This window comes from Haliotis rufescens, unplaced genomic scaffold (genome assembly GCF_023055435.1).
Source record: "Haliotis rufescens isolate VD_foot unplaced genomic scaffold, xgHalRufe1.0.p SCAF_31, whole genome shotgun sequence".
Lineage (NCBI taxonomy): Eukaryota > Metazoa > Mollusca > Gastropoda > Lepetellida > Haliotidae > Haliotis > Haliotis rufescens.
In genome coordinates, this window is record NW_025964013.1 from 3,921,491 (window position 1) to 3,941,159 (window position 19,669).

Here is a 19,669-nt window from a genome sequence, read left to right on the forward strand (position 1 = left end):
GAGAATCGCTTCTTGGATTTGTATCTTGAGGGGTGCATTGACGTGAGCGTCTCTCACAATGATAGGCTAAGTAACACGATTAGTCCACGTTCAAAATGGCTGCCACACACACTGGATTGATCAAAGCCGACATTATTTTGACACGCCGTGCTTGCATCAAGCGATCTCCAAGTTGAAGATGTTTACCAAATCATTTTTACAATTGTTTTATCACCGTTTTATGTCACATGAAAAGCTAATATTGAACAGATGATTTAAATGACACGAGTCATGTCTTCGCACCTGCACGTGCTGAAATGATAAGGTGACTGGGGTGCAGACAGGTACCTGTTACATTAACTCTGGTTTCTCTTCATCCATTCGGATAGATATTCGCCTTTTACTAAAGATTTCCGTGGAGAGGAACATCACAATGAGTCTATAGACTAATTAATTACGCCCTGCATTGCCAGGGTCAACATTCCAAATAATAAAAATAGAACTCCAAGCAACTGCATCAAAGGTAGGTAACCACTACTCGCTTCCGTCTTCTCTCCTCTTTTAATGTGGGGATATTGCAAATGTACAGCGTTGTTTACAAGCTGAAGCCACCATCCCCTCATTGACCTTTCCTTTATTATGGGTGCGCACGAGAATCGCTTGTTGGATTTGTATCTTGAGGGGTGCATTGACGTGAGCGTCTCTCACAATGATAGGCTAAGTAACACGATTAGTCCACGTTCAAAATGGCTGCCACACACACTGGATTGATCAAAGCCGACATTATTTTGACACGCCGTGCTTGCATCAAGCGATCTCCAAGTTGAAGATGTTTACCAAATCATTTTTACAATTGTTTTATCACCGTTTTATGTCACATGAAAAGCTAATATTGAACAGATGATTTAAATGACACGAGTCATGTCTTCGCACCTGCACGTGCTGAAATGATAAGGTGACTGGGGTGCAGACAGGTACCTGTTACATTAACTGTGGTTTCTCTTCATCCATTCGGATAAATCTTTCGCCTTTTACTAAAGATTTCCGTGGAGAGGAACATCACAATGAGTCTATAGACTAATTTATTACGCCCTGCATTGCCAGGGTCAACATTCATAATAATAAAAATAGAACTCCAAGCAACTGCATCAAAGGTAGGTAACCACTACTCGCTTCCGTCTTCTCTCCTCTTTTAATGTGGGGATATTGCAAATGTACAGCGTTGTTTACAAGCTGAAGCCACCATCCCCTCATTGACCTTTCCTTTATTATGGGTGCGCACGAGAATCGCTTGTTGGATTTGTATCTCGAGGGGTGCATTGACGTGAGGGTCTCTCACAATGATAGGCTAAGTAACACGATTAGTCCACGTTCAAAATGGCTGCCACACACACTGGATTGATCAAAGCCGACATTATTTTGACACGCCATGCTTGCATCAAGCGATCTCCAAGTTGAAGATGTTTACCAAATCATTTTTACAATTGTTTTATCACCGTTTTATGTCACATGAAAAGCTAATATTGAACAGATGATTTAAATGACACGAGTCATGTCTTCGCACCTGCACGTGCTGAAATGATAAGGTGACTGGGGTGCAGACAGGTACCTGTTACATTAACTCTGGTTTCTCTTCATCCATTCGGATAAATCTTTCGCCTTTTACTAAAGATTTCCGTGGAGAGGAACATCACAATGAGTCTATAGACTAATTTATTACGCCCTGCATTGCCAGGGTCAACATTCATAATAATAAAAATAGAACTCCAAGCAACTGCATCAAAGGTAGGTAACCACTACTCGCTTCCGTCTTCTCTCCTCTTTTAATGTGGGGATATTGCAAATGTACAGCGTTGTTTACAAGCTGAAGCCACCATCCCCTCATTGACCTTTCCTTTATTATGGGTGCGCACGAGAATCGCTTGTTGGATTTGTATCTTGAGGGGTGCATTGACGTGAGCGTCTCTCACAATGATAGGCTAAGTAACACGATTAGTCCACGTTCAAAATGGCTGCCACACACACTGGATTGATCAAAGCCGACATTATTTTGACACGCCGTGCTTGCATCAAGCGATCTCCAAGTTGAAGATGTTTACCAAATCATTTTTACAATTGTTTTATCACCGTTTTATGTCACATGAAAAGCTAACATTGAACAGATGATTTAAATGACACGAGTCATGTCTTCGCACCTGCACGTGCTGAAATGATAAGGTGACTGGGGTGCAGACAGGTACCTGTTACATTAACTCTGGTTTCTCTTCATCCATTCGGATAAATCTTTCGCCTTTTACTAAAGATTTCCGTGGAGAGGAACATCACAATGAGTCTATAGACTAATTTATTACGCCTTGCATTGCCAGGGTCAACATTCCAAATAATAAAAATAGAACTCCAAGCAACTGCATCAAAGGTAGGTAACCACTACTCGCTTCCGTCTTCTCTCCTCTTTTAATGTGGGGATATTGCAAATGTACAGCGTTGTTTACAAGCTGAAGCCACCATCCCCTCATTGACCTTTCCTTTATTATGGGTGCGCACGAGAATCGCTTGTTGGATTTGTATCTTGAGGGGTGCATTGACGTGAGCGTCTCTCACAATGATAGGCTAAGTAACACGATTAGTCCACGTTCAAAATGGCTGCCACACACACTGGATTGATCAAAGCCGACATTATTTTGACACGCCATGCTTGCATCAAGCGATCTCCAAGTTGAAGATGTTTACCAAATCATTTTTACAATTGTTTTATCACCGTTTTATGTCACATGAAAAGCTAATATTGAACAGATGATTTAAATGACACGAGTCATGTCTTCGCACCTGCACGTGCTGAAATGATAAGGTGACTGGGGTGCAGACAGGTACCTGTTACATTAACTCTGGTTTCTCTTCATCCATTCGGATAAATCTTTCGCCTTTTACTAAAGATTTCCGTGGAGAGGAACATCACAATGAGTCTAATGACTAATTTATTACGCCCTGCATTGCCAGGGTCAACATTCCAAATAATAAAAATAGAACTCCAAGCAACTGCATCAAAGGTAGGTAACCACTACTCGCTTCCGTCTTCTCTCCTCTTTTAATGTGGGGATATTGCAAATGTACAGCGTTGTTTACAAGCTGAAGCCACCATCCCCTCATTGACCTTTCCTTTATTATGGGTGCGCACGAGAATCGCTTGTTGGATTTGTATCTTGACGGGTGCATTGACGTGAGCGTCTCTCACAATGATAGGCTAAGTAACACGATTAGTCCACGTTCAAAATGGCTGCCACACACACTGGATTGATCAAAGCCGACATTATTTTGACACGCCGTGCTTGCATCAAGCGATCTCCAAGTTGAAGATGTTTACCAAATCATTTTTACAATTGTTTTATCACCGTTTTATGTCACATGAAAAGCTAATATTGAACAGATGATTTAAATGACACGAGTCATGTCTTCGCACCTGCACGTGCTGAAATGATAAGGTGACTGGGGTGCAGACAGGTACCTGTTACATTAACTCTGGTTTCTCTTCATCCATTCGGATAAATCTTTCGCCTTTTACTAAAGATTTCCGTGGAGAGGAACATCACAATGAGTCTATAGACTAATTTATTACACCCTGCATTGCCAGGGTCAACATTCCAAATAATCAAAATAGAACTCCAAGCAACTGCATCAAAGGTAGGTAACCACTACTCGCTTCCGTCTTCTCTCCTCTTTTAATGTGGGGATATTGCAAATGTACAGCGTTGTTTACAAGCTGAAGCCACCATCCCCTCATTGACCTTTCCTTTATTATGGGTGCGCACGAGAATCGCTTGTTGGATTTGTATCTTGAGGGGTGCATTGACGTGAGCGTCTCTCACAATGATAGGCTAAGTAACACGATTAGTCCACGTTCAAAATGGCTGCCACACACACTGGATTGATCAAAGCCGACATTATTTTGACACGCCATGCTTGCATCAAGCGATCTCCAAGTTGAAGATGTTTACCAAATCATTTTTACAATTGTTTTATTACCGTTTTATGTCACATGAAAAGCTAATATTGAACAGATGATTTAAATGACACGAGTCATGTCTTCGCACCTGCACGTGCTGAAATGATAAGGTGACTGGGGTGCAGACAGGTACCTGTTACATTAACTCTGGTTTCTCTTCATCCATTCGGATAAATCTTTCGCCTTTTACTAAAGATTTCCGTGGAGAGGAACATCACAATGAGTCTATAGACTAATTTATTACGCCCTGCATTGCCAGGGTCAACATTCCAAATAATAAAAATAGAACTCCATGCAACTGCATCAAAGGTAGGTAACCACTACTCGCTTCCGTCTTCTCTCCTCTTTTAATGTGGGGATATTGCAAATGTACAGCGTTGTTTACAAGCTGAAGCCACCATCCCCTCATTGACCTTTCCTTTATTATGGGTGCGCACGAGAATCGCTTGTTGGATTTTTATCTTGAGGGGTGCATTGACGTGAGCGTCTCTCACAATGATAGGCTAAGTAACACGATTAGTCCACGTTCAAAATGGCTGCCACACACACTGGATTGATCAAAGCCGACATTATTTTGACACGCCATGCTTGCATCAAGCGATCTCCAAGTTGAAGATGTTTACCAAATCATTTTTACAATTGTTTTATCACCGTTTTATGTCACATGAAAAGCTAATATTGAACAGATGATTTAAATGACACGAGTCATGTCTTCGCACCTGCACGTGCTGAAATGATAAGGTGACTGGGGTGCAGACAGGTACCTGTTACATTAACTCTGGTTTCTCTTCATCCATTCGGATAAATCTTTCGCCTTTTACTAAAGATTTCCGTGGAGAGGAACATCACAATGAGCCTATAGACTAATTTATTACGCCCTGCATTTCCAGGGTCAATATTCCAAATAATAAAAATAGAACTCCAAGCAACTGCATCAAAGGTAGGTAACCACTACCCGCTTCCGTCTTCTCTCCTCTTTTAATGTGGGGATATTGCAAATGTACAGCGTTGTTTACAAGCTGAAGCCACCATCCCCTCATTGACCTTTCCTTTATTATGGGTGCGCACGAGAATCGCTTGTTGGATTTTTATCTTGAGGGGTGCATTGACGTGAGCGTCTCTCACAATGATAGGCTAAGTAACACAATTAGTCCACGTTCAAAATGGCTGCCACACACACTGGATTGATCAAAGCCGACATTATTTTGACACGCCATGCTTGCATCAAGCGATCTCCAAGTTGAAGATGTTTACCAAATCATTTTTACAATTGTTTTATCACCGTTTTATGTCACATGAAAAGCTAATATTGAACAGATGATTTAAATGACACGAGTCATGTCTTCGCACCTGCACGTGCTGAAATGATAAGGTGACTGGGGTGCAGACAGGTACCTGTTACATTAACTCTGGTTTCTCTTCATCCATTCGGATAAATCTTTCGCCTTTTACTAAAGATTTCCGTGGAGAGGAACATCACAATGAGTCTATAGACTAATTTATTACGCCCTGCATTGCCAGGGTCAACATTCCAAATAATAAAAATAGAACTCCAAGCAACTGCATCAAAGGTAGGTAACCACTACTCGCTTCCGTCTTCTCTCCTCTTTTAATGTGGGGATATTGCAAATGTACAGTGTTGTTTACAAGCCGAAGCCAACATCCCCTCATTGACCTTTCCTTTATTATGGGTGCGCACGAGAATCGCTTGTTGGATTTGTATCTTGAGGGGTGCATTGACGTGAGCGTCTCTCACAATGATAGGCTAAGTAACACGATTAGTCCACGTTCAAAATGGCTGCCACACACACTGGATTGATCAAAGCCGACATTATTTTGACACGCCATGCTTGCATCAAGCGATCTCCAAGTTGAAGATGTTTACCAAATCATTTTTACAATTGTTTTATTACCGTTTTATGTCACATGAAAAGCTAATATTGAACAGATGATTTAAATGACACGAGTCATGTCTTCGCACCTGCACGTGCTGAAATGATAAGGTGAGTGGGGTGCAGACAGGTACCTGTTACATTAACTCTGGTTTCTCTTCATCCATTCGGATAAATCTTTCGCCTTTTACTAAAGATTTCCGTGGAGAGGAACATCACAATGAGTCTATAGACTAATTTATTACGCCCTGCATTGCCAGGGTCAACATTCCAAATAATCAAAATAGAACTCCATGCAACTGCATCAAAGGTAGGTAACCACTACTCGCTTCCGTCTTCTCTCCTCTTTTAATGTGGGGATATTGCAAATGTACAGCGTTGTTTACAAGCTGAAGCCACCATCCCCTCATTGACCTTTCCTTTATTATGGGTGCGCACGAGAATCGCTTGTTGGATTTGTATCTTGAGGGGTGCATTGACGTGAGCGTCTCTCACAATGATAGGCTAAGTAACACGATTAGTCCACGTTCAAAATGGCTGCCACACACACTGGATTGATCAAAGCCGACATTATTTTGACACGCCATGCTTGCATCAAGCGATCTCCAAGTTGAAGATGTTTACCAAATCATTTTTACAATTGTTTTATCACCGTTTTATGTCACATGAAAAGCTAATATTGAACAGATGATTTAAATGACACGAGTCATGTCTTCGCACCTGCACGTGCTGAAATGATAAGGTGACTGGGGTGCAGACAGGTACCTGTTACATTAACTCTGGTTTCTCTTCATCCATTCGGATAAATCTTTCGCCTTTTACTAAAGATTTCCGTGGAGAGGAACATCACAATGAGTCTATAGACTAATTTATTACGCCCTGCATTTCCAGGGTCAATATTCCAAATAATAAAAATAGAACTCCAAGCAACTGCATCAAAGGTAGGTAACCACTACCCGCTTCCGTCTTCTCTCCTCTTTTAATGTGGGGATATTGCAAATGTACAGCGTTGTTTACAAGCTGAAGCCACCATCCCCTCATTGACCTTTCCTTTATTATGGGTGCGCACGAGAATCGCTTGTTGGATTTTTATCTTGAGGGGTGCATTGACGTGAGCGTCTCTCACAATGATAGGCTAAGTAACACAATTAGTCCACGTTCAAAATGGCTGCCACACACACTGGATTGATCAAAGCCGACATTATTTTGACACGCCATGCTTGCATCAAGCGATCTCCAAGTTGAAGATGTTTACCAAATCATTTTTACAATTGTTTTATCACCGTTTTATGTCACATGAAAAGCTAATATTGAACAGATGATTTAAATGACACGAGTCATGTCTTCGCACCTGCACGTGCTGAAATGATAAGGTGACTGGGGTGCAGACAGGTACCTGTTACATTAACTCTGGTTTCTCTTCATCCATTCGGATAAATCTTTCGCCTTTTACTAAAGATTTCCGTGGAGAGGAACATCACAATGAGTCTATAGACTAATTTATTACGCCCTGCATTGCCAGGGTCAACATTCCAAATAATAAAAATAGAACTCCATGCAACTGCATCAAAGGTAGGTAACCACTACTCGCTTCCGTCTTCTCTCCTCTTTTAATGTGGGGATATTGCAAATGTACAGCGTTGTTTACAAGCTGAAGCCACCATCCCCTCATTGACCTTTCCTTTATTATGGGTGCGCACGAGAATCGCTTGTTGGATTTTTATCTTGAGGGGTGCATTGACGTGAGCGTCTCTCACAATGATAGGCTAAGTAACACGATTAGTCCACGTTCAAAATGGCTGCCACACACACTGGATTGATCAAAGCCGACATTATTTTGACACGCCATGCTTGCATCAAGCGATCTCCAAGTTGAAGATGTTTACCAAATCATTTTTACAATTGTTTTATCACCGTTTTATGTCACATGAAAAGCTAATATTGAACAGATGATTTAAATGACACGAGTCATGTCTTCGCACCTGCACGTGCTGAAATGATAAGGTGACTGGGGTGCAGACAGGTACCTGTTACATTAACTCTGGTTTCTCTTCATCCATTCGGATAAATCTTTCGCCTTTTACTAAAGATTTCCGTGGAGAGGAACATCACAATGAGTCTATAGACTAATTTATTACGCCCTGCATTTCCAGGGTCAATATTCCAAATAATAAAAATAGAACTCCAAGCAACTGCATCAAAGGTAGGTAACCACTACCCGCTTCCGTCTTCTCTCCTCTTTTAATGTGGGGATATTGCAAATGTACAGCGTTGTTTACAAGCTGAAGCCACCATCCCCTCATTGACCTTTCCTTTATTATGGGTGCGCACGAGAATCGCTTGTTGGATTTTTATCTTGAGGGGTGCATTGACGTGAGCGTCTCTCACAATGATAGGCTAAGTAACACAATTAGTCCACGTTCAAAATGGCTGCCACACACACTGGATTGATCAAAGCCGACATTATTTTGACACGCCATGCTTGCATCAAGCGATCTCCAAGTTGAAGATGTTTACCAAATCATTTTTACAATTGTTTTATCACCGTTTTATGTCACATGAAAAGCTAATATTGAACAGATGATTTAAATGACACGAGTCATGTCTTCGCACCTGCACGTGCTGAAATGATAAGGTGACTGGGGTGCAGACAGGTACCTGTTACATTAACTCTGGTTTCTCTTCATCCATTCGGATAAATCTTTCGCCTTTTACTAAAGATTTCCGTGGAGAGGAACATCACAATGAGTCTATAGACTAATTTATTACGCCCTGCATTGCCAGGGTCAACATTCCAAATAATAAAAATAGAACTCCAAGCAACTGCATCAAAGGTAGGTAACCACTACTCGCTTCCGTCTTCTCTCCTCTTTTAATGTGGGGATATTGCAAATGTACAGCGTTGTTTACAAGCTTAAGCCACCATCCCCTCATTGACCTTTCCTTTATTATGGGTGCGCACGAGAATCGCTTGTTGGATTTGTATCTTGAGGGGTGCATTGACGTGAGCGTCTCTCACAATGATAGGCTAAGTAACACGATTAGTCCACGTTCAAAATGGCTGCCACACACACTGGATTGATCATAGCCGACATTATTTTGACACGCCATGCTTGCATCAAGCGATCTCCAAGTTGAAGATGTTTACCAAATCATTTTTACAATTGTTTTATCACCGTTTTATGTCACATGAAAAGCTAATATTGAACAGATGATTTAAATGACACGAGTCATGTCTTCGCACCTGCACGTGCTGAAATGATAAGGTGACTGGGGTGCAGACAGGTACCTGTTACATTAACTCTGGTTTCTCTTCATCCATTCGGATAAATCTTTCGCCTTTTACTAAAGATTTCCGTGGAGAGGAACATCACAATGAGTCTATAGACTAATTTATTACGCCCTGCATTGCCAGGGTCAACATTCCAAATAATAAAAATAGAACTCCAAGCAACTGCATCAAAGGTAGGTAACCACTACTCGCTTCCGTCTTCTCTCCTCTTTTAATGTGGGGATATTGCAAATGTACAGTGTTGTTTACAAGCCGAAGCCAACATCCCCTCATTGACCTTTCCTTTATTATTGGTGCGCACGAGAATCGCTTGTTGGATTTTTATCTTGAGGGGTGCATTGACGTGAGCGTCTCTCACAATGATAGGCTAAGTAACACGATTAGTCCACGTTCAAAATGGCTGCCACACACACTGGATTGATCAAAGCCGACATTATTTTGACACGCCATGCTTGCATCAAGCGATCTCCAAGTTGAAGATGTTTACCAAATCATTTTTACAATTGTTTTATCACCGTTTTATGTCACATGAAAAGCTAATATTGAACAGATGATTTAAATGACACGAGTCATGTCTTCGCACCTGCACGTGCTGAAATGATAAGGTGACTGGGGTGCAGACAGGTACCTGTTACATTAACTCTGGTTTCTCTTCATCCATTCGGATAAATCTTTCGCCTTTTACTAAAGATTTCCGTGGAGAGGAACATCACAATGAGTCTATAGACTAATTTATTACGCCCTGCATTGCCAGGGTCAACATTCCAAATAATAAAAATAGAACTCCAAGCAACTGCATCAAAGGTAGGTAACCACTACTCGCTTCCGTCTTCTCTCCTCTTTTAATGTGGGGATATTGCAAATGTACAGCGTTGTTTACAAGCTGAAGCCACCATCCCCTCATTGACCTTTCCTTTATTATGGGTGCGCACGAGAATCGCTTGTTGGATTTGTATCTTGAGGGGTGCATTGACGTGAGCGTCTCTCACAATGATAGGCTAAGTAACACGATTAGTCCACGTTCAAAATGGCTGCCACACACACTGGATTGATCAAAGCCGACATTATTTTGACACGCCATGCTTGCATCAAGCGATCTCCAAGTTGAAGATGTTTACCAAATCATTTTTACAATTGTTTTATCACCGTTTTATGTCACATGAAAAGCTAATATTGAACAGATGATTTAAATGACACGAGTCATGTCTTCGCACCTGCACGTGCTGAAATGATAAGGTGACTGGGGTGCAGACAGGTACCTGTTACATTAACTCTGGTTTCTCTTCATCCATTCGGATAAATCTTTCGCCTTTTACTAAAGATTTCCGTGGAGAGGAACATCACAATGAGTCTAATGACTAATTTATTACGCCCTGCATTGCCAGGGTCAACATTCCAAATAATCAAAATAGAACTCCAAGCAACTGCATCAAAGGTAGGTAACCACTACTCGCTTCCGTCTTCTCTCCTCTTTTAATGTGGGGATATTGCAAATGTACAGCGTTGTTTACAAGCTGAAGCCACCATCCCCTCATTGACCTTTCCTTTATTATGGGTGCGCACGAGAATCGCTTGTTGGATTTGTATCTTGACGGGTGCATTGACGTGAGCGTCTCTCACAATGATAGGCTAAGTAACACGATTAGTCCACGTTCAAAATGGCTGCCACACACACTGGATTGATCAAAGCCGACATTATTTTGACACGCCATGCTTGCATCAAGCGATCTCCAAGTTGAAGATGTTTACCAAATCATTTTTACAATTGTTTTATCACCGTTTTATGTCACATGAAAAGCTAATATTGAACAGATGATTTAAATGACACGAGTCATGTCTTCGCACCTGCACGTGCTGAAATGATAAGGTGACTGGGGTGCAGACAGGTACCTGTTACATTAACTCTGGTTTCTCTTCATCCATTCGGATAAATCTTTCGCCTTTTACTAAAGATTTCCGTGGAGAGGAACATCACAATGAGTCTATAGACTAATTTATTACGCCCTGCATTGCCAGGGTCAACATTCCAAATAATTAAAATAGAACTCCAAGCAACTGCATCAAAGGTAGGTAACCACTACTCGCTTCCGTCTTCTCTCCTCTTTTAATGTGGGGATATTGCAAATGTACAGTGTTGTTTACAAGCCGAAGCCAACATCCCCTCATTGACCTTTCCTTTATTATGGGTGCGCACGAGAATCGCTTGTTGGATTTTTATCTTGAGGGGTGCATTGACGTGAGCGTCTCTCACAATGATAGGCTAAGTAACACGATTAGTCCACGTTCAAAATGGCTGCCACACACACTGGATTGATCAAAGCCGACATTATTTTGACACGCCATGCTTGCATCAAGCGATCTCCAAGTTGAAGATGTTTACCAAATCATTTTTACAATTGTTTTATCACCGTTTTATGTCACATGAAAAGCTAATATTGAACAGATGATTTAAATGACACGAGTCATGTCTTCGCACCTGCACGTGCTGAAATGATAAGGTGACTGGGGTGCAGACAGGTACCTGTTACATTAACTCTGGTTTCTCTTCATCCATTCGGATAAATCTTTCGCCTTTTACTAAAGATTTCCGTGGAGAGGAACATCACAATGAGTCTATAGACTAATTTATTACGCCCTGCATTGCCAGGGTCAACATTCCAAATAATCAAAATAGAACTCCAAGCAACTGCATCAAAGGTAGGTAACCACTACCCGCTTCCGTCTTCTCTCCTCTTTTAATGTGGGGATATTGCAAATGTACAGCGTTGTTTACAAGCTTAAGCCACCATCCCCTCATTGACCTTTCCTTTATTATGGGTGCGCACGAGAATCGCTTGTTGGATTTGTATCTTGAGGGGTGCATTGACGTGAGCGTCTCTCACAATGATAGGCTAAGTAACACGATTAGTCCACGTTCAAAATGGCTGCCACACACACTGGATTGATCATAGCCGACATTATTTTGACACGCCATGCTTGCATCAAGCGATCTCCAAGTTGAAGATGTTTACCAAATCATTTTTACAATTGTTTTATCACCGTTTTATGTCACATGAAAAGCTAATATTGAACAGATGATTTAAATGACACGAGTCATGTCTTCGCACCTGCACGTGCTGAAATGATAAGGTGACTGGGGTGCAGACAGGTACCTGTTACATTAACTCTGGTTTCTCTTCATCCATTCGGATAAATCTTTCGCCTTTTACTAAAGATTTCCGTGGAGAGGAACATCACAATGAGTCTATAGACTAATTTATTACGCCCTGCATTGCCAGGGTCAACATTCCAAATAATCAAAATAGAACTCCAAGCAACTGCATCAAAGGTAGGTAACCACTACTCGCTTCCGTCTTCTCTCCTCTTTTAATGTGGGGATATTGCAAATGTACAGCGTTGTTTACAAGCTGAAGCCACCATCCCCTCATTGACCTTTCCTTTATTATGGGTGCGCACGAGAATCGCTTGTTGGATTTTTATCTTGAGGGGTGCATTGACGTGAGCGTCTCTCACAATGATAGGCTAAGTAACACGATTAGTCCACGTTCAAAATGGCTGCCACACACACTGGATTGATCAAAGCCGACATTATTTTGACACGCCATGCTTGCATCAAGCGATCTCCAAGTTGAAGATGTTTACCAAATCATTTTTACAATTGTTTTATCACCGTTTTATGTCACATGAAAAGCTAATATTGAACAGATGATTTAAATGACACGAGTCATGTCTTCGCACCTGCACGTGCTGAAATGATAAGGTGACTGGGGTGCAGACAGGTACCTGTTACATTAACTCTGGTTTCTCTTCATCCATTCGGATAAATCTTTCGCCTTTTACTAAAGATTTCCGTGGAGAGGAACATCACAATGAGTCTATAGACTAATTTATTACGCCCTGCATTGCCAGGGTCAACATTCCAAATAATCAAAATAGAACTCCATGCAACTGCATCAAAGGTAGGTAACCACTACTCGCTTCCGTCTTCTCTCCTCTTTTAATGTGGGGATATTGCAAATGTACAGCGTTGTTTACAAGCTGAAGCCACCATCCCCTCATTGACCTTTCCTTTATTATGGGTGCGCACGAGAATCGCTTGTTGGATTTGTATCTTGAGGGGTGCATTGACGTGAGCGTCTCTCACAATGATAGGCTAAGTAACACGATTAGTCCACGTTCAAAATGGCTGCCACACACACTGGATTGATCAAAGCCGACATTATTTTGACACGCCATGCTTGCATCAAGCGATCTCCAAGTTGAAGATGTTTACCAAATCATTTTTACAATTGTTTTATCACCGTTTTATGTCACATGAAAAGCTAATATTGAACAGATGATTTAAATGACACGAGTCATGTCTTCGCACCTGCACGTGCTGAAATGATAAGGTGACTGGGGTGCAGACAGGTACCTGTTACATTAACTCTGGTTTCTCTTCATCCATTCGGATAAATCTTTCGCCTTTTACTAAAGATTTCCGTGGAGAGGAACATCACAATGAGTCTATAGACTAATTTATTACGCCCTGCATTGCCAGGGTCAACATTCCAAATAATCAAAATAGAACTCCAAGCAACTGCATCAAAGGTAGGTAACCACTACTCGCTTCCGTCTTCTCTCCTCTTTTAATGTGGGGATATTGCAAATGTACAGCGTTGTTTACAAGCTGAAGCCACCATCCCCTCATTGACCTTTCCTTTATTATGGGTGCGCACGAGAATCGCTTGTTGGATTTGTATCTTGAGGGGTGCATTGACGTGAGCGTCTCTCACAATGATAGGCTAAGTAACACGATTAGTCCACGTTCAAAATGGCTGCCACACACACTGGATTGATCAAAGCCGACATTATTTTGACACGCCATGCTTGCATCAAGCGATCTCCAAGTTGAAGATGTTTACCAAATCATTTTTAATGTCACATGAAAAGCTAATATTGAACAGATGATTTAAATGACACGAGTCATGTCTTCGCACCTGCACGTGCTGAAATGATAAGGTGCATGGGGTGCAGACAGGTACCTGTTACATTAACTCTGGTTTCTCTTCATCCATTCGGATAAATCTTTCGCCTTTTACTAAAGATTTCCGTGGAGAGGAACATCACAATGAGTCTATAGACTAATTTATTACGCCCTGCATTGCCAGGGTCAACATTCCAAATAATCAAAATAGAACTCCAAGCAACTGCATCAAAGGTAGGTAACCACTACTCGCTTCCGTCTTCTCTCCTCTTTTAATGTGGGGATATTGCAAATGTACAGCGTTGTTTACAAGCTGAAGCCACCATCCCCTCATTGACCTTTCCTTTATTATGGGTGCGCACGAGAATCGCTTGTTGGATTTTTATCTTGAGGGGTGCATTGACGTGAGCGTCTCTCACAATGATAGGCTAAGTAACACGATTAGTCCACGTTCAAAATGGCTGCCACACACACTGGATTGATCAAAGCCGACATTATTTTGACACGCCGTGCTTGCATCAAGCGATCTCCAAGTTGAAGATGTTTACCAAATCATTTTTACAATTGTTTTATCACCGTTTTATGTCACATGAAAAGCTAATATTGAACAGATGATTTAAATGACACGAGTCATGTCTTCGCACCTGCACGTGCTGAAATGATAAGGTGACTGGGGTGCAGACAGGTACCTGTTACATTAACTCTGGTTTCTCTTCATCCATTCGGATAAATCTTTCGCCTTTTACTAAAGATTTCCGTGGAGAGGAACATCACAATGAGTCTATAGACTAATTTATTACGCCCTGCATTGCCAGGGTCAACATTCCAAATAATCAAAATAGAACTCCAAGCAACTGCATCAAAGGTAGGTAACCACTACTCGCTTCCGTCTTCTCTCCTCTTTTAATGTGGGGATATTGCAAATGTACAGCGTTGTTTACAAGCTGAAGCCACCATCCCCTCATTGACCTTTCCTTTATTATGGGTGCGCACGAGAATCGCTTGTTGGATTTGTATCTTGAGGGGTGCATTGACGTGAGCGTCTCTCACAATGATAGGCTAAGTAACACGATTAGTCCACGTTCAAAATGGCTGCCACACACACTGGATTGATCAAAGCCGACATTATTTTGACACGCCATGCTTGCATCAAGCGATCTCCAAGTTGAAGATGTTTACCAAATCTTTTTACAATTGTTTTATCACCGTTTTATGTCACATGAAAAGCTAATATTGAACAGATGATTTAAATGACACGAGTCATGTCTTCGCACCTGCACGTGCTGAAATGATAAGGTGACTGGGGTGCAGACAGGTACCTGTTACATTAACTCTGGTTTCTCTTCATCCATTCGGATAAATCTTTCGCCTTTTACTAAAGATTTCCGTGGAGAGGAACATCACAATGAGTCTACAGACTAATATATTACGCCCTGCATTGCCAGGGTCAACATTCCAAATAAAAAAAAATAGAACTCCAAGCAACTGCATCAAAGGTAGGTAACCACTACTCGCTTCCGTCTTCTCTCCTCTTTTAATGTGGGGATATTGCAAATGTACAGCGTTGTTTACAAGCTGAAGCCACCATCCCCTCATTGACCTTTCGCTTTATTATGGGTGCGCACGAGAATCGCTTGTTGGATTTGTATCTTGAGGGGTGCATTGACGTGAGCGTCTCTCACAATGATAGGCTAAGTAACACGATTAGTCCACGTTCAAAATGGCTGCCACACACACTGGATTGATCATAGCCGACATTATTTTGACACGCCATGCTTGCATCAAGCGATCTCCAAGTTGAAGATGTTTACCAAATCATTTTTACAATTGTTTTATCACCGTTTTATGTCACATGAAAAGCTAATATTGAACAGATGATTTAAATGACACGAGTCATGTCTTCGCACCTGCACGTGCTGAAATGATAAGGTGACTGGGGTGCAGACAGGTACCTGTTACATTAACTCTGGTTTCTCTTCATCCATTCGGATAAATCTTTCGCCTTTTACTAAAGATTTCCGTGGAGAGGAACATCACAATGGGTCTATAGACTAATTTATTACGCCCTGCATTGCCAGGGTCAACATTCCAAATAATAAAAATAGAACTCCAAGAAACTGCATCAAAGGTAGGTAACCACTACTCTCTTCCGTCTTCTCTCCTCTTTTAATGTGGGGATATTGCAAATGTACAGCGTTGTTTACAAGCTGAAGCCACCATCCCCTCATTGACCTTTCCTTTATTATGGGTGCGCACGAGAATCGCTTGTTGGATTTGTATCTTGAGGGGTGCATTGACGTGAGCGTCTCTCACAATGATAGGCTAAGTAACACGATTAGTCCACGTTCAAAATGGCTGCCACACACACTGGATTGATCAAAGCCGACATTATTTTGACACGCCATGCTTGCATCAAGCGATCTCCAAGTTGAAGATGTTTACCAAATCATTTTTACAATTGTTTTATCACCGTTTTATGTCACATGAAAAGCTAATATTGAACAGATGATTTAAATGACACGAGTCATGTCTTCGCACCTGCACGTGCTGAAATGATAAGGTGACTGGGGTGCAGACAGGTACCTGTTACATTAACTCTGGTTTCTCTTCATCCATTCGGATAAATCTTTCGCCTTTTACTAAAGATTTCCGTGGAGAGGAACATCACAATGAGTCTATAGACTAATTTATTACGCCCTGCATTGCCAGGGTCAACATTCCAAATAATCAAAATAGAACTCCAAGCAACTGCATCAAAGGTAGGTAACCACTACTCGCTTCCGTCTTCTCTCCTCTTTTAATGTGGGGATATTGCAAATGTACAGCGTTGTTTACAAGCTGAAGCCACCATCCCCTCATTGACCTTTCCTTTATTATGGGTGCGCACGAGAATCGCTTGTTGGATTTGTATCTTGAGGGGTGCATTGACGTGAGCGTCTCTCACAATGATAGGCTAAGTAACACGATTAGTCCACGTTCAAAATGGCTGCCACACACACTGGATTGATCAAAGCCGACATTATTTTGACACGCCATGCTTGCATCAAGCGATCTCCAAGTTGAAGATGTTTACCAAATCATTTTTACAATTGTTTTATCACCGTTTTATGTCACATGAAAAGCTAATATTGAACAGATGATTTAAATGACACGAGTCATGTCTTCGCACCTGCACGTGCTGAAATGATAAGGTGACTGGGGTGCAGACAGGTACCTGTTACATTAACTCTGGTTTCTCTTCATCCATTCGGATAAATCTTTCGCCTTTTACTAAAGATTTCCGTGGAGAGGAACATCACAATGAGTCTATAGACTAATTTATTACGCCCTGCATTGCCAGGGTCAACATTCCAAATAATCAAAATAGAACTCCAAGCAACTGCATCAAAGGTAGGTAACCACTACTCGCTTCCGTCTTCTCTCCTCTTTTAATGTGGGGATATTGCAAATGTACAGCGTTGTTTACAAGCGGAAGCCACCATCCCCTCATTGACCTTTCCTTTATTATGGGTGCGCACGAGAATCGCTTGTTGGATTTGTATCTTGAGGGGTGCATTGACGTGAGCGTCTCTCACAATGATAGGCTAAGTAACACGATTAGTCCACGTTCAAAATGGCTGCCACACACACTGGATTGATCAAAGCCGACATTATTTTGACACGCCATGCTTGCATCAAGCGATCTCCAAGTTGAAGATGTTTACCAAATCTTTTTACAATTGTTTTATCACCGTTTTATGTCACATGAAAAGCTAATATTGAACAGATGATTTAAATGACACGAGTCATGTCTTCGCACCTGCACGTGCTGAAATGATAAGGTGACTGGGGTGCAGACAGGTACCTGTTACATTAACTCTGGTTTCTCTTCATCCATTCGGATAAATCTTTCGCCTTTTACTAAAGATTTCCGTGGAGAGGAACATCACAATGAGTCTACAGACTAATATATTACGCCCTGCATTGCCAGGGTCAACATTCCAAATAAAAAAAAATAGAACTCCAAGCAACTGCATCAAAGGTAGGTAACCACTACTCGCTTCCGTCTTCTCTCCTCTTTTAATGTGGGGATATTGCAAATGTACAGCGTTGTTTACAAGCTGAAGCCACCATCCCCTCATTGACCTTTCGCTTTATTATGGGTGCGCACGAGAATCGCTTCTTGGATTTGTATCTTGAGGGGTGCATTGACGTGAGCGTCTCTCACAATGATAGGCTAAGTAACACGATTAGTCCACGTTCAAAATGGCTGCCACACACACTGGATTGATCATAGCCGACATTATTTTGACACGCCATGCTTGCATCAAGCGATCTCCAAGTTGAAGATGTTTACCAAATCATTTTTACAATTGTTTTATCACCGTTTTATGTCACATGAAAAGCTAATATTGAACAGATGATTTAAATGACACGAGTCATGTCTTCGCACCTGCACGTGCTGAAATGATAAGGTGACTGGGGTGCAGACAGGTACCTGTTACATTAACTCTGGTTTCTCTTCATCCATTCGGATAAATCTTTCGCCTTTTACTAAAGATTTCCGTGGAGAGGAACATCACAATGAGTCTATAGACTAATTTATTACGCCCTGCATTGCCAGGGTCAACATTCCAAATAATAAAAATAGAACTCCATGCAACTGCATCAAAGGTAGGTAACCACTACTCGCTTCCGTCTTCTCTCCTCTTTTAATGTGGGGATATTGCAAATGTACAGCGTTGTTTACAAGCTGAAGCCACCATCCCCTCATTGACCTTTCCTTTATTATAGGTGCGCACGAGAATCGCTTGTTGGATTTGTATCTTGAGGGGTGCATTGACGTGAGCGTCTCTCACAATGATAGGCTAAGTAACACGATTAGTCCACGTTCAAAATGGCTGCCACACACACTGGATTGATCAAAGCCGACATTATTTTGACACGCCATGCTTGCATCAAGCGATCTCCAAGTTGAAGATGTTTACCAAATCATTTTTACAATTGTTTTATCACCGTTTTATGTCACATGAAAAGCTAATATTGAACAGATGATTTAAATGACACGAGTCATGTCTTCGCACCTGCACGTGCTGAAATGATAAGGTGACTGGGGTGCAGACAGGTACCTGTTACATTAACTCTGGTTTCTCTTCATCCATTCGGATAAATCTTTCGCCTTTTACTAAAGATTTCCGTGGAGAGGAACATCACAATGAGTCTATAGACTAATTTATTACGCCCTGCATTGCCAGGGTCAACATTCCAAATAATCAAAATAGAACTCCAAGCAACTGCATCAAAGGTAGGTAACCACTACTCGCTTCCGTCTTCTCTCCTCTTTTAATGTGGGGATATTGCAAATGTACAGCGTTGTTTACAAGCTGAAGCCACCATCCCCTCATTGACCTTTCCTTTATTATGGGTGCGCACGAGAATCGCTTGTTGGATTTGTATCTTGAGGGGTGCATTGACGTGAGCGTCTCTCACAATGATAGGCTAAGTAACACGATTAGTCCACGTTCAAAATGGCTGCCACACACACTGGATTGATCAAAGCC

General features: G+C 41.5%; 31 non-coding genes across 31 annotated transcripts; all 31 read left to right on the forward strand.

Moving 5' to 3' along the window:
* The first annotated feature begins 336 nt into the window (after positions 1 to 336).
* LOC125371910 lies at positions 337 to 455 on the forward strand. Its single transcript, XR_007217890.1, has one exon. It is a non-coding gene; the product is annotated as a U5 spliceosomal RNA (small nuclear RNA).
* A 511-nt stretch (positions 456 to 966) lies between these two features.
* LOC125371902 lies at positions 967 to 1,087 on the forward strand. The gene has a single exon (XR_007217882.1). It is a non-coding gene; the product is annotated as a U5 spliceosomal RNA (small nuclear RNA).
* Positions 1,088 to 1,597: 510 nt separating this feature from the next.
* On the forward strand, positions 1,598 to 1,718 carry LOC125371833. Its single transcript, XR_007217815.1, has one exon. It is a non-coding gene; the product is annotated as a U5 spliceosomal RNA (small nuclear RNA).
* A 510-nt stretch (positions 1,719 to 2,228) lies between these two features.
* Positions 2,229 to 2,347, forward strand: LOC125371875. Its single transcript, XR_007217856.1, has one exon. It is a non-coding gene; the product is annotated as a U5 spliceosomal RNA (small nuclear RNA).
* A 512-nt stretch (positions 2,348 to 2,859) lies between these two features.
* Positions 2,860 to 2,980, forward strand: LOC125371868. Its single transcript, XR_007217850.1, has one exon. It is a non-coding gene; the product is annotated as a U5 spliceosomal RNA (small nuclear RNA).
* A 510-nt stretch (positions 2,981 to 3,490) lies between these two features.
* On the forward strand, positions 3,491 to 3,611 carry LOC125371807. Its single transcript, XR_007217789.1, has one exon. It is a non-coding gene; the product is annotated as a U5 spliceosomal RNA (small nuclear RNA).
* Positions 3,612 to 4,121: 510 nt separating this feature from the next.
* On the forward strand, positions 4,122 to 4,242 carry LOC125371834. Its single transcript, XR_007217816.1, has one exon. It is a non-coding gene; the product is annotated as a U5 spliceosomal RNA (small nuclear RNA).
* Positions 4,243 to 4,752: 510 nt separating this feature from the next.
* LOC125371878 lies at positions 4,753 to 4,872 on the forward strand. The gene has a single exon (XR_007217859.1). It is a non-coding gene; the product is annotated as a U5 spliceosomal RNA (small nuclear RNA).
* Positions 4,873 to 5,383: 511 nt separating this feature from the next.
* On the forward strand, positions 5,384 to 5,504 carry LOC125371835. Its single transcript, XR_007217817.1, has one exon. It is a non-coding gene; the product is annotated as a U5 spliceosomal RNA (small nuclear RNA).
* A 510-nt stretch (positions 5,505 to 6,014) lies between these two features.
* Positions 6,015 to 6,135, forward strand: LOC125371836. Its single transcript, XR_007217818.1, has one exon. It is a non-coding gene; the product is annotated as a U5 spliceosomal RNA (small nuclear RNA).
* A 510-nt stretch (positions 6,136 to 6,645) lies between these two features.
* On the forward strand, positions 6,646 to 6,765 carry LOC125371922. Its single transcript, XR_007217903.1, has one exon. It is a non-coding gene; the product is annotated as a U5 spliceosomal RNA (small nuclear RNA).
* A 511-nt stretch (positions 6,766 to 7,276) lies between these two features.
* Positions 7,277 to 7,397, forward strand: LOC125371837. Its single transcript, XR_007217819.1, has one exon. It is a non-coding gene; the product is annotated as a U5 spliceosomal RNA (small nuclear RNA).
* A 510-nt stretch (positions 7,398 to 7,907) lies between these two features.
* Positions 7,908 to 8,027, forward strand: LOC125371923. Its single transcript, XR_007217904.1, has one exon. It is a non-coding gene; the product is annotated as a U5 spliceosomal RNA (small nuclear RNA).
* A 511-nt stretch (positions 8,028 to 8,538) lies between these two features.
* LOC125371838 lies at positions 8,539 to 8,659 on the forward strand. The gene has a single exon (XR_007217820.1). It is a non-coding gene; the product is annotated as a U5 spliceosomal RNA (small nuclear RNA).
* Positions 8,660 to 9,169: 510 nt separating this feature from the next.
* LOC125371839 lies at positions 9,170 to 9,290 on the forward strand. The gene has a single exon (XR_007217821.1). It is a non-coding gene; the product is annotated as a U5 spliceosomal RNA (small nuclear RNA).
* Positions 9,291 to 9,800: 510 nt separating this feature from the next.
* On the forward strand, positions 9,801 to 9,921 carry LOC125371841. Its single transcript, XR_007217823.1, has one exon. It is a non-coding gene; the product is annotated as a U5 spliceosomal RNA (small nuclear RNA).
* Positions 9,922 to 10,431: 510 nt separating this feature from the next.
* LOC125371869 lies at positions 10,432 to 10,552 on the forward strand. Its single transcript, XR_007217851.1, has one exon. It is a non-coding gene; the product is annotated as a U5 spliceosomal RNA (small nuclear RNA).
* Positions 10,553 to 11,062: 510 nt separating this feature from the next.
* Positions 11,063 to 11,183, forward strand: LOC125371842. Its single transcript, XR_007217824.1, has one exon. It is a non-coding gene; the product is annotated as a U5 spliceosomal RNA (small nuclear RNA).
* Positions 11,184 to 11,693: 510 nt separating this feature from the next.
* On the forward strand, positions 11,694 to 11,814 carry LOC125371843. The gene has a single exon (XR_007217825.1). It is a non-coding gene; the product is annotated as a U5 spliceosomal RNA (small nuclear RNA).
* Positions 11,815 to 12,324: 510 nt separating this feature from the next.
* LOC125371844 lies at positions 12,325 to 12,445 on the forward strand. The gene has a single exon (XR_007217826.1). It is a non-coding gene; the product is annotated as a U5 spliceosomal RNA (small nuclear RNA).
* A 510-nt stretch (positions 12,446 to 12,955) lies between these two features.
* On the forward strand, positions 12,956 to 13,076 carry LOC125371845. The gene has a single exon (XR_007217827.1). It is a non-coding gene; the product is annotated as a U5 spliceosomal RNA (small nuclear RNA).
* A 510-nt stretch (positions 13,077 to 13,586) lies between these two features.
* Positions 13,587 to 13,707, forward strand: LOC125371846. The gene has a single exon (XR_007217828.1). It is a non-coding gene; the product is annotated as a U5 spliceosomal RNA (small nuclear RNA).
* A 489-nt stretch (positions 13,708 to 14,196) lies between these two features.
* Positions 14,197 to 14,317, forward strand: LOC125371847. The gene has a single exon (XR_007217829.1). It is a non-coding gene; the product is annotated as a U5 spliceosomal RNA (small nuclear RNA).
* A 510-nt stretch (positions 14,318 to 14,827) lies between these two features.
* On the forward strand, positions 14,828 to 14,948 carry LOC125371848. The gene has a single exon (XR_007217830.1). It is a non-coding gene; the product is annotated as a U5 spliceosomal RNA (small nuclear RNA).
* A 509-nt stretch (positions 14,949 to 15,457) lies between these two features.
* On the forward strand, positions 15,458 to 15,577 carry LOC125371882. The gene has a single exon (XR_007217862.1). It is a non-coding gene; the product is annotated as a U5 spliceosomal RNA (small nuclear RNA).
* A 513-nt stretch (positions 15,578 to 16,090) lies between these two features.
* On the forward strand, positions 16,091 to 16,211 carry LOC125371876. Its single transcript, XR_007217857.1, has one exon. It is a non-coding gene; the product is annotated as a U5 spliceosomal RNA (small nuclear RNA).
* A 510-nt stretch (positions 16,212 to 16,721) lies between these two features.
* On the forward strand, positions 16,722 to 16,842 carry LOC125371849. Its single transcript, XR_007217831.1, has one exon. It is a non-coding gene; the product is annotated as a U5 spliceosomal RNA (small nuclear RNA).
* A 510-nt stretch (positions 16,843 to 17,352) lies between these two features.
* On the forward strand, positions 17,353 to 17,473 carry LOC125371850. The gene has a single exon (XR_007217832.1). It is a non-coding gene; the product is annotated as a U5 spliceosomal RNA (small nuclear RNA).
* A 509-nt stretch (positions 17,474 to 17,982) lies between these two features.
* LOC125371883 lies at positions 17,983 to 18,102 on the forward strand. Its single transcript, XR_007217863.1, has one exon. It is a non-coding gene; the product is annotated as a U5 spliceosomal RNA (small nuclear RNA).
* Positions 18,103 to 18,615: 513 nt separating this feature from the next.
* Positions 18,616 to 18,736, forward strand: LOC125371852. The gene has a single exon (XR_007217834.1). It is a non-coding gene; the product is annotated as a U5 spliceosomal RNA (small nuclear RNA).
* A 510-nt stretch (positions 18,737 to 19,246) lies between these two features.
* Positions 19,247 to 19,367, forward strand: LOC125371853. The gene has a single exon (XR_007217835.1). It is a non-coding gene; the product is annotated as a U5 spliceosomal RNA (small nuclear RNA).
* Positions 19,368 to 19,669: the final 302 nt, after the last annotated feature.